The sequence below is a fragment of the Muntiacus reevesi genome, chromosome 20 (assembly GCF_963930625.1).
Source record: "Muntiacus reevesi chromosome 20, mMunRee1.1, whole genome shotgun sequence".
Lineage (NCBI taxonomy): Eukaryota > Metazoa > Chordata > Mammalia > Artiodactyla > Cervidae > Muntiacus > Muntiacus reevesi.
Genome location: NC_089268.1, coordinates 32,660,563 through 32,675,730, shown reverse-complemented (window position 1 = coordinate 32,675,730; position 15,168 = coordinate 32,660,563).

Here is a 15,168-nt window from a genome sequence, read left to right as displayed (position 1 = left end):
AGAGGTTGTTTAGTTCTTCTTCACTTTCTGCCAGAAAGGTGGTGTCATCTGCATATCTGAGGTTATTGATATTTCTCCTGGCAAACTTGATTCCAGTTTGTGCTTCATCCAGCCCAGCGTTTCTCATGATGTACTCTGCATATAAGTTAAATAAGCATGGTGACAATATACAGCCTTGACATACTCCTTTTCCTATTTGGAACCAATCTGTTATTCCATGTAGAGTTCTAACTGTTGCTTCCTGACCTGCATATAGATTTCTTAGGAGGCAGGTCAGGTAGTCTGGTATTCTCATCTCTTTCAGAATTTCCCACAGTTTGTTGTGATCCACACAGTCAAAGGCTTTGGCATAGTCAATAAAGCAGAAATAGATGTTTTCCTGGAACTCTCTTGCTTTTTCAATGATCCAGCAGATGTTGGCAGTTGGATCTCTGGTTCCTCTACCTTTTCTAAAATCAGCTTGAACATCTGGAAGTTCACGGTTCACATATTGTTGAAGCCTGGCTTGGAGAATTTTGAGCATTACTTTACTAGTGTGTGAGATGAGTACAACTGTGCAGTAGTTTGAGCATTCTTTGGCATTGCCTTTCTTAGGGACTGGAATGAAAACTAACTTTTTCCAGTCCTGTGGCTACTGCCCAGTTTCCCAAATTTGCTGGCATATTGAGTGCAGCACTTTCACAGCATCATCTTTTAGAACTTGAAATAGCTCAACTGGAATTTCATCACTTCCACTAGCTTTGTTTGTAGTGATGCTTCCTAAGGCCCACTTGACTTCACATTCCAGGATGTCTGGCTCTAGGTGAGTGATTACACCATCGTAATTATCTGGGTTGTGAAGATCTTTTTTGTACAGTTCTTCTGTGTATTCTTGCCACCTCTTCTTAATATCTTCTGCTTTTGTTAGGTCCATAGCATTTCTGTCCTTTATTGAGCCCACATTTGCATGAAATGTTCCCTTGGTATCTCTAATTTTCTTGAAGAGATCTCTAGTCTTTCCCATTCTATTGTTTTCCTCTATTTCTTTGCATTGATCACTGAGGAAGGTTTTCTTATCTCTCTTTGCTATTCTTTGGAACTCTGCATTCAAATGGGTATATCTTTCCTTTTCTCCTTTGCTTTTTGCTTCTCTTCTTTTCACAGCTATTAGTAAGGCCTCCTCAGACAGCCATTTTGCTTTTTTGCATTTCTTTTTCTTGGGGATGGTCTTGCTCCCTGTCTCCTGTACAATGTCATGAACCTCCGTCCACAGTTCATCAGGCACTCTATCAAATCTAGTTCCTTGAATCTATTTGTCATTTCCACTGTATAATTGTTAGGAATTTGATTTAGGTCATACCTGAATGATCTAGTGGTTTTCCCTACTTTCTTCAATTTAAGTCTGACGTCGTCAATAAGGAGTTCATGATCTGAGCCACAGTCAGCTCCTGGTCTTGTTTTTGCTGACTGAATAGAGCTTTTCCACCTTTGGCTGCAAAGAATATAATCAATCTGATTTCCATGTTGACCATCTGGTGATGTCGATGTGTAGAGTCTTCTTTTGTGTTATTGGAAGAAGGTGTTTGCTATGACCAGTGCATTCTCTTGGCAGAGCTCTATTAGCCTTTGCCCTGCTTCATTCTGTGCTCCAAGGCCAAATTTGCCATTACTCCGGGTGTTTCTTGACTACCTACTTTTGCATTCCAGTCCCATATGATGAAAAGGACATCTTTTTTGGGTGTTAGTTCTAGAAGGTCTTGTAGGTCTTCACAGAACCATTCAACTTCTACTTCTTCAGCATTACTGGTTGGGGCAGATTACTGTGATATTGAATGGTTTGCCTTGGAAACGAACAGAGATCATTCTGTCATTTTTGAGATTGCATCCAAGTACTGCATACTCCTTGGGTATATCTCCTCAAAACCTCTGATGCCTTCTCTAGTTCAGACATCGGTGTGTGGTTTTTGCTTTGCTTTGTTGTATCTTCAATGATTTTAGTTTGCTTTTGAAAAAATTTAAAAAAGAAAGACAATGTTATAATTAAATAGTTTAGTGTTTCTTCCTCCCTTGTATCTGTGTTTTTTCCCTTTGAAATTTTGTTAATTTTTACCCTTTGAAATACTGAACTATAACATTACAGATTGAACTTCACTCTGTAGCTTTCCCTGGGTCCTTTCTCCTTTACACACACAAACACACACCCATAGGAACAAAAGCGAAAACATCTCACATAAATTTAGTGACATTTCTCCATATTTTTCTATTTTTGCTACCTATAGGTACATTCACAAACTATAAATTAATGCTTTGTATTATTTCTAAATTTGTGTACATGCTATTATATGCTATGAGCCATGCTATAAGTCACTTTGGGGAATAAACAACATGCATGTGTAACTGGGCTTCCCTTGTGGCTCAGCTGGTAAAGAATCCACCTGCAATGCAGGAAACCTGGGTTAGAACCCTGGGTTGGGAAGATCCCCTGGAGAAGGGAAAAGCTACTCACTCCAGTATCCTGACCTGAGAATTCCATGGACTGTATAGCCCATGGGGTTGCAAAGAGTCGGACATGACTGAGCAACTTTCACTTTCATGTTGAACACCTATATGGGCATAGTGAAAGCCAACCTCTCCCAATTTCTTTAGGTTGACTTGTTTTTATCTACATCTCTACACAGTTGAAAACATTCTCACTACTTTCCCAGTGTTCATGCGGTTCTGCTCATCTTCATATCAGAGATGAACCAATGCCTTCAGATCCCCAGCTTTATGTAGATGGTTCATTTCCAGCTCCTTGCATGCTCTGTGCTTGCAGCCCAGACACCTTTTCCTATGTGACACAGACTCAATCTCCAGCCATGGACTATTCACCCTAGTTCTACTCCTATGAGTTCTTCTGGCTTAAGATCCCACTTGTCACTTTGACTTTAAGTTTCTTCTTAGTTCTTAGTTTATGGCCACTGAGGAGATCTCCTTTTTTATTTTGAATTTGATCATTTACACCTATTCAGACTATATAGTGGGAGAGTAAACCATCTCCCCGCATTGTGGTGGAGAAGTGAGATCTTGTCAAAGTCTATCACTAAGATCAAGAATTCTGAAGGAGGTACCTGGGTCTTGGGGAGTCCAAACTACTACTTCCAATCATTTATTGTATGTCCTCCTCACAATTCTTTCAGGTAAATTTTATTATATTCATTATGAGATAATAAGAGGAAAGAAAAACAGATTTGTTCCATCTGCACTTTGGGAATTTAAGCATGGAAATCTAAGTCAATTATGTTGAAGGAAGGGGTATAAATTTCACGTTCCTGTGTAAAAGATTTTTCCCTGAGTCATTTTTTGAAGGACTCTGGACCATGAGATAAATGATCAACAGCTTTAGAATTCAAATATGTCTAACCCTGAATTATTATCCAAGTCAGAAAATGTGACTTGGTTTTGCAATTTAATTTTTAACTTTATCTTCAAATGCTCATGAGTTCTTTGTCCCAAATTTCACTTGGTAGAAATAGATGTATGCTGTCTCTGGGTAAAAAAAATCCAAATTTGCTTCATTTCTATAAGCAATTTTTAAACACTTGAATATAGATTGAAATATTTCTTTGACTTATACTGTGATATCTACCTATTAAGAATTTTATATGTTTTTATTTTGAAAATGGTTAGTTTTTAAATCACTTTCTTTTAGTCCCTTAGAATTATTAGAGGGTATAGGGCACACATTTCTCCTTTGGTAACTTTTTAAATTATCCTCAGAGTTGTTTTCATAAGACTGTCAACAGCTGTCACTGATAATTAGACACATGCCAACTCAGCAAGATGTTGGCTTTCATTCAGGGTAAAGTTTCTGGGCAACTGCTCCAGTGTACAATCCTACTGTGATCATAGAAAGCCTATTGATTCTAGTCTGGAAAGCCAGAATGGGTCCTAGCAGAGGAAGCACCTCTCTTGTGCACACTCTGCCCCAAACCTTACAACGCCGAGTAGTGATTCAGGAGATTCTAGGGCAGCTGTCAAGCAATCACATGAGACGAATCTGAATCCTGAAATGAAAGTCTTGACTAAATGATAATGGTCATTCTCTGGATCTGGAGCTTGATGCTTTTTCATATTCGTTCTAAACCAGGAACCCAATGATGTCTCATGTCTGCTCAGAAACTTAAGCCCCTATCATGGTACTGGCAAAACCTTTTTTCTCTAAGTTCAAGTCAAACTCCTGTTTGGCATCACTACCTCTGTAACAAATGCAGTCAATCTGGTCATTGAACTCATATTGGAAAACCATCTTTATTATTCTGACTTCTATCATATTCTGACTTCTATCAGCTGAACAGAATAGTATATGTTTTGCTATCTACACAACACATTCAATTACGTGCTAGATGGTGTGTGTGGTCAGTTGTGTGCAACTCTTTACAACCCCACGGACTGTAGCCCGCCAGGCTGCTCTGTCCATGGGACTTTCCCGACAAGAGTACTGGAGCGAGTTGCCATTTCCTCCTCCAGGGGATCTTTCTGAACCAGGGATCGAACCTGCATCTCTTGCATCTCCTGCATTGCCGGCAGATTCTTTACCACTGAACCACCCAGGAAGCTCATGTGCTAGACTGCCATACTGCAAATACTCCTTCTTTTGTCCATAGATATGGCTTTCTTTTAGTCTACTTTCTAGTTTCAATGTCCCTTACTTCTGCAACTACAGTAACAGAAATGCCTAACTAAAACTGCAAAATCTTATGCTATTGAAGATAGCAGTAACAGGAAAGAAAAGAGAACATTTGTGACAAATATAATTTTTAGAAGACATGGACAAAAACTAGGAGTGCTAATGTGTTGAGGTGTTATGTATTTCCATATAAGACAGTAAACAAAATTAATTTGCTATTTGTATTGTAGAAAAAAATCATAACTATCAAGCAAGATGGCACTGCATCTTCTCACTAGTACAGGCTCTATAAATTATATCATGTTGCATTTATGTCCAGACCCATTGTAAGAAAAGTACTTACTACCTGGGACTAGGAACAAGTGTATTTTTCTTTGATTCTCACTTATTTGGTGATCACTGAAAGAAACAGGGATAGATAAATCATGCAACAAAACCAAACCACTCACCACACTTGGCGTATAATAGAAAATCAATAAATGAAAGTCATCATTTGCCATCATCATTGTTACTATTATTATCAACACCTTTGAAATGTAGTGGTATTCATGAATGAAAGAGATTAAAAAAATCTACCTTATTCAAATGAACCAAATATAATAAAATTAAAAAGTTGTGGTTAGCAATCAATGTCAAGAAAATATCTCCAATTACTATATTCAAGTCAACAAAGTGAAAAGGAAAAGAGTTCCCTGCAAACTGGGAGTAGACCAAAATGCAAATAAAATTGAAATTAAATTGAAATTAAATAGTATATATAAAATCTAGGAAAACATTCCACTCAAAGGTGAACTTTCCTATTAATATCAGGTACATAAGAGAGGTGCTTGCTTATCAGATTTTTAACACTATACTGGAAATTCTAGCCAACATAATAGCACAAGAAAGAAATATGAAATGATTGGAAAAGAAGTAAAACTATAATTATCAATAGATGATATGATTTTCTACATAGAAAAATAAAAATCTATACATGAATTATTATCATTTATGAGAGAGTTTAGCCAGTTTGACAGATATAAAAGTGACATTCAAAATTGGATTGCATTTTTAATTACCAATCCTAAATAAAAATGCAGCCAAAAATGGAGAAGCTCTATACAGTCAGTAAAAACAAAACCTAGTGCTGACTGTGGCTCAGATCATCAGCTCCTTATCGCAAAATTCAGTCCTAAGTTGAAGAAAGTAGGGAAAACCACTAGACTATTCAGGTATGACCTAAATCAAACCCCTTATGATTATACAGTGGAGGTGATGAATAGATTCAAGGGATTAGATACGGTAGACAAAGTGCTTAAAGAACTACGGACAGAGGTTTGTAACATTGTACAGGAGGCAGCGACCAAAACCATCCCAAAGAAAAAGAAATGCAACAAGGCAAAGTAGTTGTCTGAGGAGGCTTTACAAATAGCTGAGGAAAGAAGAGAAACGAAAGGCACGGGAGAAAGGGAAAAACATACCCAACTGAATGCAAAGTTCCAGAGAGTAGCAAGGAAAGATGAGAATGCCTTCCTGAATGAACAATGCAAAGAAGAAAGGAAAAAAAATAGATGGGAAAGACTAGAGTTCTCTTCAAAAAAAGAAGTGGAGATATCAAGGGAACATTTCATGCAAGGATGGGCATGATAAAGGACAGAATCTGAGGTTGTTGATATTTCTCCCAGCAATCTTGATTCCAGCTTGTGATTCATCCAGCCTGACATTTCACGTGATGTACTCTGCATATAAGTTAAATAAGCAAGGTGACAATATACAGCCTTGATGAACTCCTTTCCCCATTTGGAACCAGTCTGTTGTTCCATGTCCATTTCTAACTGTTGCTTCTTATTCTGCATACAGGTTTCTCAGGAGGCAAGTAAGATGATCTGGTGTTCCGATCCATGTTGTTGTGATCCACACAGTCAAAGGCTTTAGCGTAGTCAATGAAGCAGGAATAGATGTTTTTTTGGAATTCCCTTGTTTTTTCTCTGATCCAGCATATGCTGATAATTTGACCTCTGGTTCCTCTGCCTTTTCTAAATCCAGCTTGTACATCTGGAAGTTCTTGGTACACGTACTACTGAAGCCTAGCCTGAAGGATTTAGGCATAATCTTGCTGGCATGTGCAATGAGTGCAATTGCATGGTAATTTGAACATTCTTTGGCATTTCCTTTCTTTAGGACTGGAATGAAAACTGACCTTTTCCAGTCCTGTGACCACTGCTGCATTTTCCAAATTTGCTGGCATAATGAGTGCAACACTTTAACAGCATCATCTTTTAAGATTTGAAATAGCTCAGGTAGAATTCCATCACCACCACTAGCTTTGTTCATAGTAATGCTTCCTAAGGTCCACTTGACTTCACACTCCAGGATGTTTGGCTCTAGGTGAGTGACCACCCCATTGTGGCTAACTGGGTCATTAAGAGCTTTTTTGTATAGTTCTTCTGTGTATTCTTGCCACCTCTTCTTAATATCTTCTGCTTCTGTTGGATCCTTGCCATTTTTGTCCTTTATTGTGCCTATCTCTGTATAAAATGTTTCCTTGGTATCTCCAATTTTCCTAAAGAGATCTCTAGCCTTTCCCATTCTATTGTTTTTCTCTATTTCTTTGCGTTGGTCACTTCACAGGCTTTCTTATCTCTCCTTGCTAGTCTCTGGAACTCTGCATTGAGTTGGGTATATCTTGCCCTTTCTCCTTTGCCTTTCACCTCTCTTCTTTTCACAGCTATTTGTAAGTGCTCCTCCACTTTGCCTTTCTGTATTTCTTATTCTTATAGATGGTTTTGGTCATCACCTCCCATACAATGTTACAAACCTTCATTCATAGTTCTTCAGGCACTCTGTCTACCAGATCTAGTCCCTTGAATCTATTCATCATCTCTACTGTTTAATCATAAGGGATTTGACTTAGGTCATACCTGAATGGCCTAATGGTTTTCTCTCCTTTCTTCAATTCAGGCCTGAATTTTGAAGTAAGGAGCTGATGATCTGAGCCACAGTCAGCTCCTGGTCTTGTTTTTGCTGACTGTACAGAGCTTCTCCACATTTGGCTGCAAAGAATACAATCAATCTGATTTTGGTATTGACCATCTAGTGATGTCCATGTGGAGAGTTGTCTTTTGTGTTGTTGGAAGAGGGTGTTTACTATGACCAGTGTTTGCAAAACTCTGTTAGCCTTTGCCCTGCTTCATTTTGTACTCCAAACTTGCCTGTTATTCCAGGTATCTGTTGACGTCCTACTTTTGCATTCCAGTCCCCTATGATGAAAAGGACATCTTTTCTGGTGCTAGTTCTATGAGGTCTTTTAGGTCTTCATAGAATCATTCAACTTCAGCTTCTTCAGCATTAGACGTTGGGGCATCAACTTGGATTACTGTGATATTGAATGATTTGACTTGGAAACAAACCAAGATCATTCTGTCATTTTTGAGACTGCAACCAAGTATTGCATTTCAGGCTTTTTTATTGACTATGAGGACTACTCTATTCCTTCTAAGGAATTCTTGCCCAAAGTAGTAGATATAACAGTCATCTGAATTAAATTCTCCCATTCCCATCCATTTTAGTTCACAGATTCCTAAAATGTTAATGTTAACTCTTGCCATCTCCTGCTTGACCACAATCAATTTACCATGATTCATTGACCTAATATTCCAGGTTCCTATGCTGTTCTTTACAGCATCGGACTTTACTTTTACCACCAGATGCAACCACACTGGGCATTGTTTCTGCTTTGGCTCAGCCTCAGCCTCTTAAATATACTAGTATACATTAAAAATATTTGAATATTATTTAAAATAAACTTGGGAAATAGGAAATTTGCTCAAGATTCATCATCCTCACATCCACCCCCCCACCAAATTTCAATATTATTTATTTTCCTTGTTGGTTTTTTTTTTCCCCTACTTGCTTTTCCATTGTGTTGGGAATCACAGTGTAGATAAAATTTAAGGCAAGTACTTTAAGATATTTCTTTTCCTCTTATATTACAAAACTTTGAGAGCACCAGGGAATCTTGAAATATTCACTCAGTTATGTAGCATTCAAAATATTATCACACGTCCATTTTATGTCAGGCTGTTTGTTTAGAGCTGAAAAGGAAAAGATGGTTACCACCCTCTAGGAGATTACATTCAAATTGGACAAATAAAGGTGTAGAACTTTACAATAAATGTGAGCTATTTCAAATCTTAAAAGATGATGCTGTTAAAGTGTTGCACTCATTATGCCAGCAAATTTGGAAAATGCAGCAGTGGTCACAGGACTGAAAAAGGTCAGTTTTCATTCCAGTCCTAAAGAAAGGAAATGCCAAAGAATGTTCAAATTACCATGCAATTGCACTCATTGCACATGCCAGCAAGATTATGCTCAAAATCCTTCAGGCTAGGCTTCAGTAGTATGTGTACCAAGAACTTCCAGATGTACAAGCTGGATTTAGAGAAGGCAGAGGAACCAGAGGTCAAATTACCAACATATGACTGACTCAGCTTGGAATTATTTTATAAGGCTTCCTAGGGAAAGGAGTGTTTGTATAAGAGTTTGCAGGTGGGAAAGCATGTACAATGGAGAAAATATACGGAAGACTGTGCTGGTTTGGGAGTTGGGAATATACATTATGACTAGTGGAGAGTCCTAGGGTTTGATGACTGCAAAAAATTAAGTTTGCAGTTGGATAAGTGAGATGATTACAATCAAGGAAAACACAAGTCTATGGAAAGAAAGAGTTTGTAGAAAGCCAATAACACATGGGGGAGGGGAAAAGAGAGTTGTAACACCTGAGGGGAGAAATGGCAATGCTGAAATCCAAGTATAAATAGGGAAGAGGCTGGCAGATGCTATGAAATCCTTTTATGGAGCAAAAGGGCAGTGACCTTGGAATTGCTGAGCCAGCAGTAGTGACATATTTAAAGCCAAATTATGTGCTGGAAAACAAATTAAACAGAAGTGGAGAAAAGCCCAGAGCACATAAGAGTTTTCAGTAGCAAAGCATACAAGAGAAACTACTCAGTTTATGAGGAAACTGGGGGTCCCTTCCAGGCAGACTGGAGAACCAGGAGACCTGAACATGATGGATCCAGGTACAGAGCCTAATCACCATGCAGCTTAGTCAGGAAACCATGCACCAAAAGCCACCCCTTCCAAATGTTGCTTCTGTGTTTAGTTAGGGCTCTTGATAACTGCTCAGTTGGGAAAATTGATTTTAGGACAGAAATAGGCCAACCTGCAAGATAAGAAGGCATTAACTTCAGGCTTCCTCCCACACACACTACTCAGGCAAACTTGGAGAGCACATAAATTCTGGTTACTTTGTGCTCCCTGTGTGTTCTGAAAGCTTTTCATTAATTAGCCTCACTAGCCTTCATTTAAAGTCAAATGCTAAAACTTCTATCTTGTAAGTGGAGCCATTTTAGCTAAAGTAAGACTTGTTTGGATTAAATTTTCTCAGAACCATTAGTTATTTCTCTACAAGTTCTCTTAAAACACTGGTTACACACTAAGAAGATTCTCAGCACTCTGCATATTATCATAAACTAAAGGCCATTAATTTCTACAATGGTGTCAGCTTATATCCTTTCTCAAAATCATTGCTATCTTCAGTTTCTGAAAAGAACAATCTCCTATCTTCTGAATTTTCTTGATCGTTCAGATCCAATGAGACCACCAGGATTCTAAATCCTGTTATGAACATCTTTTTTTGCCCCTGTTACTTCATTGTAAAGTTAGGGTCAAAAATACTACCTACTTGTTAGGTTGTTGTAAGAATTAGCTGGCACATAATAAGCACTCCACAAATGTCGGCTATTATGTTACTGTTTTTTATTAATTTTTCTTCTTATTCATGCTGCTTATTTTGACTTATTTATCTAGTAATTCTTACCAACTTTCAGTGCTCAGTTCAACTCAATGGTCACTTTCTCAGTGAGGTTTTCATGGGCTTCCCTGGTGGCTCAGTGGTAAAGAATCCATCTGTCAAAGCAGGAGACACACATGTGTGGAGCAAATAAGCCCAAGCACCACAACTATTGAGCCTATGCTCTAGAGCCCTGGAACCACAACTACTGAAGTCTGAAGGCCCTGAATCCTGTGCTTCACAACAAGAGAGGCCACAGCAATGAGAAACCTGTACACCACAACTAGAGAATAACTCCTGCTCCCTGCAACTAGAGAAAAGCTTGTGCAGCAGTGAAGACCCAGCACAGCCAAATAAATAGAATCAGTGAGGTCTTCCTTGGCCACCTTGTCCTTCTTCCAACCGTTCAAATTCTTCTACATTACATTCCCTTAGTTCTCATCCTGATTGTAATATGTGATTGACTTAGAATCTACTCCCCTTTCCCTCCCCTCTGTAGGACTGAAAATGCCAACTTTTCAATGAGTCCTTCTTCCCTGTTTAATTTTTCTCCTTAGCATTGATTGCTTCCACACAATATGTAGTTTACTTATTGTTTTCCTCTATATCACATGCACAGGAACTGTATCTGTCCCTGCCACTACTTTAGCTCAAGAAGGCTGCATGGCCTAAAATATTAAACATCTTGTAAGATAAAATATTTTCTTTTATTTACAAAGCAAGTCATTTCTATTTTTGATGAGAAGTTTTAGATGTCAAGTTAAAAATATTCATCAGAGTACCTAAAGTTTTTAAAATTTTTTATGTGATACACAGTCAAAACATTTTGAAAACCACTTCTCTATACAAATTGTCTATTTTTAAGCAGTATAAAAAAAAAAAATAGGGCTTCCCTGGTCATTCAGATGGTAGAGAGTCCACCTGCAATTCAGGACACCTGGGTCTGATCCCTGGGTTGGGAAGTTCCCCTGGAGGAGGGCATGGCAACCCACTCTGGTATTCTCGGCTGGAGAGTCCCCATGGACAGCGGAGCCTGATGGGCTACAGTTCATGGGGTCACAAAGAGTCGGACACAACTGAGTGACTAAGCACACACCAGATAAAATAAAATGAGGAATGACTTCAATTAGAATAAATATTTCATGACATGATTTGATTTTAATAAAAAAGTAACCATCTAAGTTTTTTGGTTGGAGGATTTTATCAAATACATCTTAAAACTTGGTACTCCAGGAAAATAGTCCAACTTCATTTGAAAGAACTAGTTACCTAACCTGCCTTGCTTCAGTTGTTCTGAACTCAGAACATTCCAACTCTGATCAATCTTCTCCTATAATAACAGCCACACACAGCAGACAAGAAAAGGCAGGAGAGCCAAAAGCCAGATGAATATTAATCATTAACAGGTAATCCCCAAACCAATATTTGGAAACTCTTTGTTTACACTCTAAGTATCGCTCCACAAAAAAAGGTGTAGATGCCATTTTTAAAAAAATAGATGGATAGTGTGAACATAGGTATATTTTCAGGAAATTTTAGGAAATAAATTGGAACTTAGGGAGCTTGATGAAGACCTTGGGAAATGTGTTCATGTGCTTTTGGCACTGAGAATTCCATGGAGAAAACAAAGTAGAAGATCCAAGGATAAAAGTCAGCAGAAGTTAGAAGACAGATATAAGGTTCTAGCATATTGATAAATAGATGAAGGATTTTCAACAAACAGAGAAGAATCACTAATTAAAAAGCAAAATTGAAGGAAACTCTAAGACCACTAGATGAAAAGCAAATCATTCATAATGTTCAAGGCAACATCAGTTGGAAGTGATTAACATCTTGGAACATCTTGGTCAAAGTATGGAATTCAGGTTAAAGACAGACTCTTATACCACTGAGTCTAAATATACCTCTCCTACAAAAGTTAGCTGGCTGATCAGACTTCATTATTATATTAGACACAAGAAAAGACTTGAAGGAAGTCAATACTGGCTAAGTTAATATTTTAATGTATTAAGGTTCCATAATGATAGTATTCCTTTGAAAAAAGAAATTATTCACTATTATGGGACTAAGGATTATTCAAGTACTGTTTTAAAATATCTCCACTAAAATATATTCAGAAGAAGTGGATGCAGGGGGTGGGTTCATTAAAAAAAAAAAAAAAAACGTTAGTGGCTAGGACTAGGCTAAGGTAAGCAAGAGGTACCCATGGTGCAAAATTAAGGAGATACTCACTCTCATATGCCAATTCTGTGCTTGCACAAAATGAGCCTGAGAAAGAGTGCCTCCCTGGCATCTGGCTTGCCTCACCCTAGTGACCTTTGAATTAAGTTCAAATAACAGTGACAATTATGATATTCAATAGAATGCAATTCTCGTATGCAAAGCACTTAATGCAACACTAGTACATTAACTGCAACAAGTTAGAGCAAAATTTCAGAGAACGGCAATGAAGCCAAGGCGCTGTACTTAGATGAGATGTTCAGATGTCTCAGTGTACCAGTGAGTAGCACTGAGACATTATTCACCTTTTACTCCATAGGTTATTAACTTGAGAAATAAAGCATTAAGATAACAATAAATTTGAGGGCACAGCACAGCAAAATGTAATCTTCACACACAAGAGGGCTACAAGTCTTCCTCTATGCCTTAAATTGTTTCATTTAAATAACAATAGTCAAAACAAAATTTATAAGTAAAACAAAGGGAAACAGGAAGCAAGAATGACAAAAGATAAGGCTAACATATTAAAAAATAAGAGACAAACTGTCTTTGAAATAAATAAATCACTAAGTGGTCTAATGAAGAAGCAGAAAGAAAGCACACAGGCATCATGTCATAGGTACAAAAGAAGCTCAAATCTCAGCTATAGAAAAACATGAATATATTATAAAAAGATAATTGATAAAACACTGGAATATTTCACAAATATAATTTAAATTATGTATAAAATGGATGATCTTCCAAGATATCTTAAGTTGTCAAAACTGATGGAAGAAAATATAGAGCCCTTTAACAGGCCCATAACACAAAGGAAATAAAGCCTCTTATCAAAGAACTCTTCTCAAAGTAGCTTTGGTGGTGGTTTAGTCACTGTTGTGTCTGACTCTTGTGACCTCATGGACTGTAGCCTGCCACGCTCCTCTGTCCATGGGATTTAAGCCTACATAATTATAAACCAATGCTTTCAAGCCTTCAGATAATAATAACAACAATAAAATTTCCATTCTAGTTAATTTTTTCAGAGTATTGGGGAATAAGGAAAGTTCTCCTTTCTTGTTTTGAAATCAGCATAAACCCCATATCCAGACATGACACTCATGCATCCAGAGCCAATGTCATATACCAATAAAGCAGCAGAAGTCCTGAAGAAACCATCAGTGAATCAAATTCTGTGGTCTATCAAAAGAATACTGAAGATACAGTTTGCTCAACATTAAGAACTATATTAATGTACAATATTTAATAATCAAAGAGAAGCAGATCATCTCATTCAATAGCTATCAATATGATTTTTGAGAAAAACAAGTTAATTTACATTAAATGTTAGAAATGAATATTAGAAAAGAATTGTTAATGTTAGAAACAACTCTTTGGGATGGGGGAGATGGATTAGAGAGGCTTCCTATCAACCACAATGCATCTATTCTGAAGACCTTGGGAAATGTGGAGGGTAACTGCTTCAGACCATCAAATGGAGAAAGATAACTGAAGTGTCTCTGACACACAGATGTTATTTTTCAGGAATAATCAAAGTGCTCAGAAAGTCTAGAAATGCTGAGCCATTGTTGTTCTTACCTTTACCTCCGAAGACAACTGATGCTTCCAGGGACAGGGTTTCTTGGGAAGCCTGAGCTTGCTCATTTTGCTGTTTAAGAACTTAGACTTTAATCCAGAAGCTGACAACAGAGACTGCCCTGCTGCCTTCTGCTCTGATGCTGGTGGGTCGGGCAAAGGAGGATGAATCTGAGGATCAGGGGAGAATGGGAAAGTAGAGATCAGGGCTCCTTCCCAGCTGTCCGTCTGTCAGACCTAAGCTGAAGAGAGAAGAGAAACTTTGAAGTGGATGAAACATGGAGTTTAAGTAAATGTTTTACTTTTAATACATCTAAAAATGTACAAGTCATAAATGTACACTTTTCACAAAGTTAAAACACCCAGGTGACTAGCACCCAAGTAATGGATCATTACCAGTACCTCAGGAGCCTCCTTTAAGCGTCGCCTTCCCTCTCCTACCCAAGGGAAATCCTTACTTGGATTTTTAATAATTAGCTTTGTCTGTTTGAAAAAACAAAACTCTATTTAAACTTTGTTTTAGAGTCTTAATACTCCCTACTGAGTACTCCTCCCTTTTTACTAACTTATTATTTTGTATTGGGTTACAGCTGATTAACAGTGTTGGGATAGCTTCAGGTGAACAGCAAAGGGACTCAGCCATACACATATGTGTATCCATTCTCCCCCAAACTATTTAAACTCCTAAAAGAAGGTAACTTTTGTCTTGTTTCACTTAAAATGTGTTTATGAGATCCATCCATGGTGTTGCATATTGTGGTCTATTTATTCTCATTGCTGTAGGAAGAGACCATAATTTTTTAATCATCTTTCTCGTGACAATTAAGTTGTTTGCTGTTGGGCTATTATAAGTAGTGCTCCTATGAACATTGTTGTATATCTTTGTCCAAATATC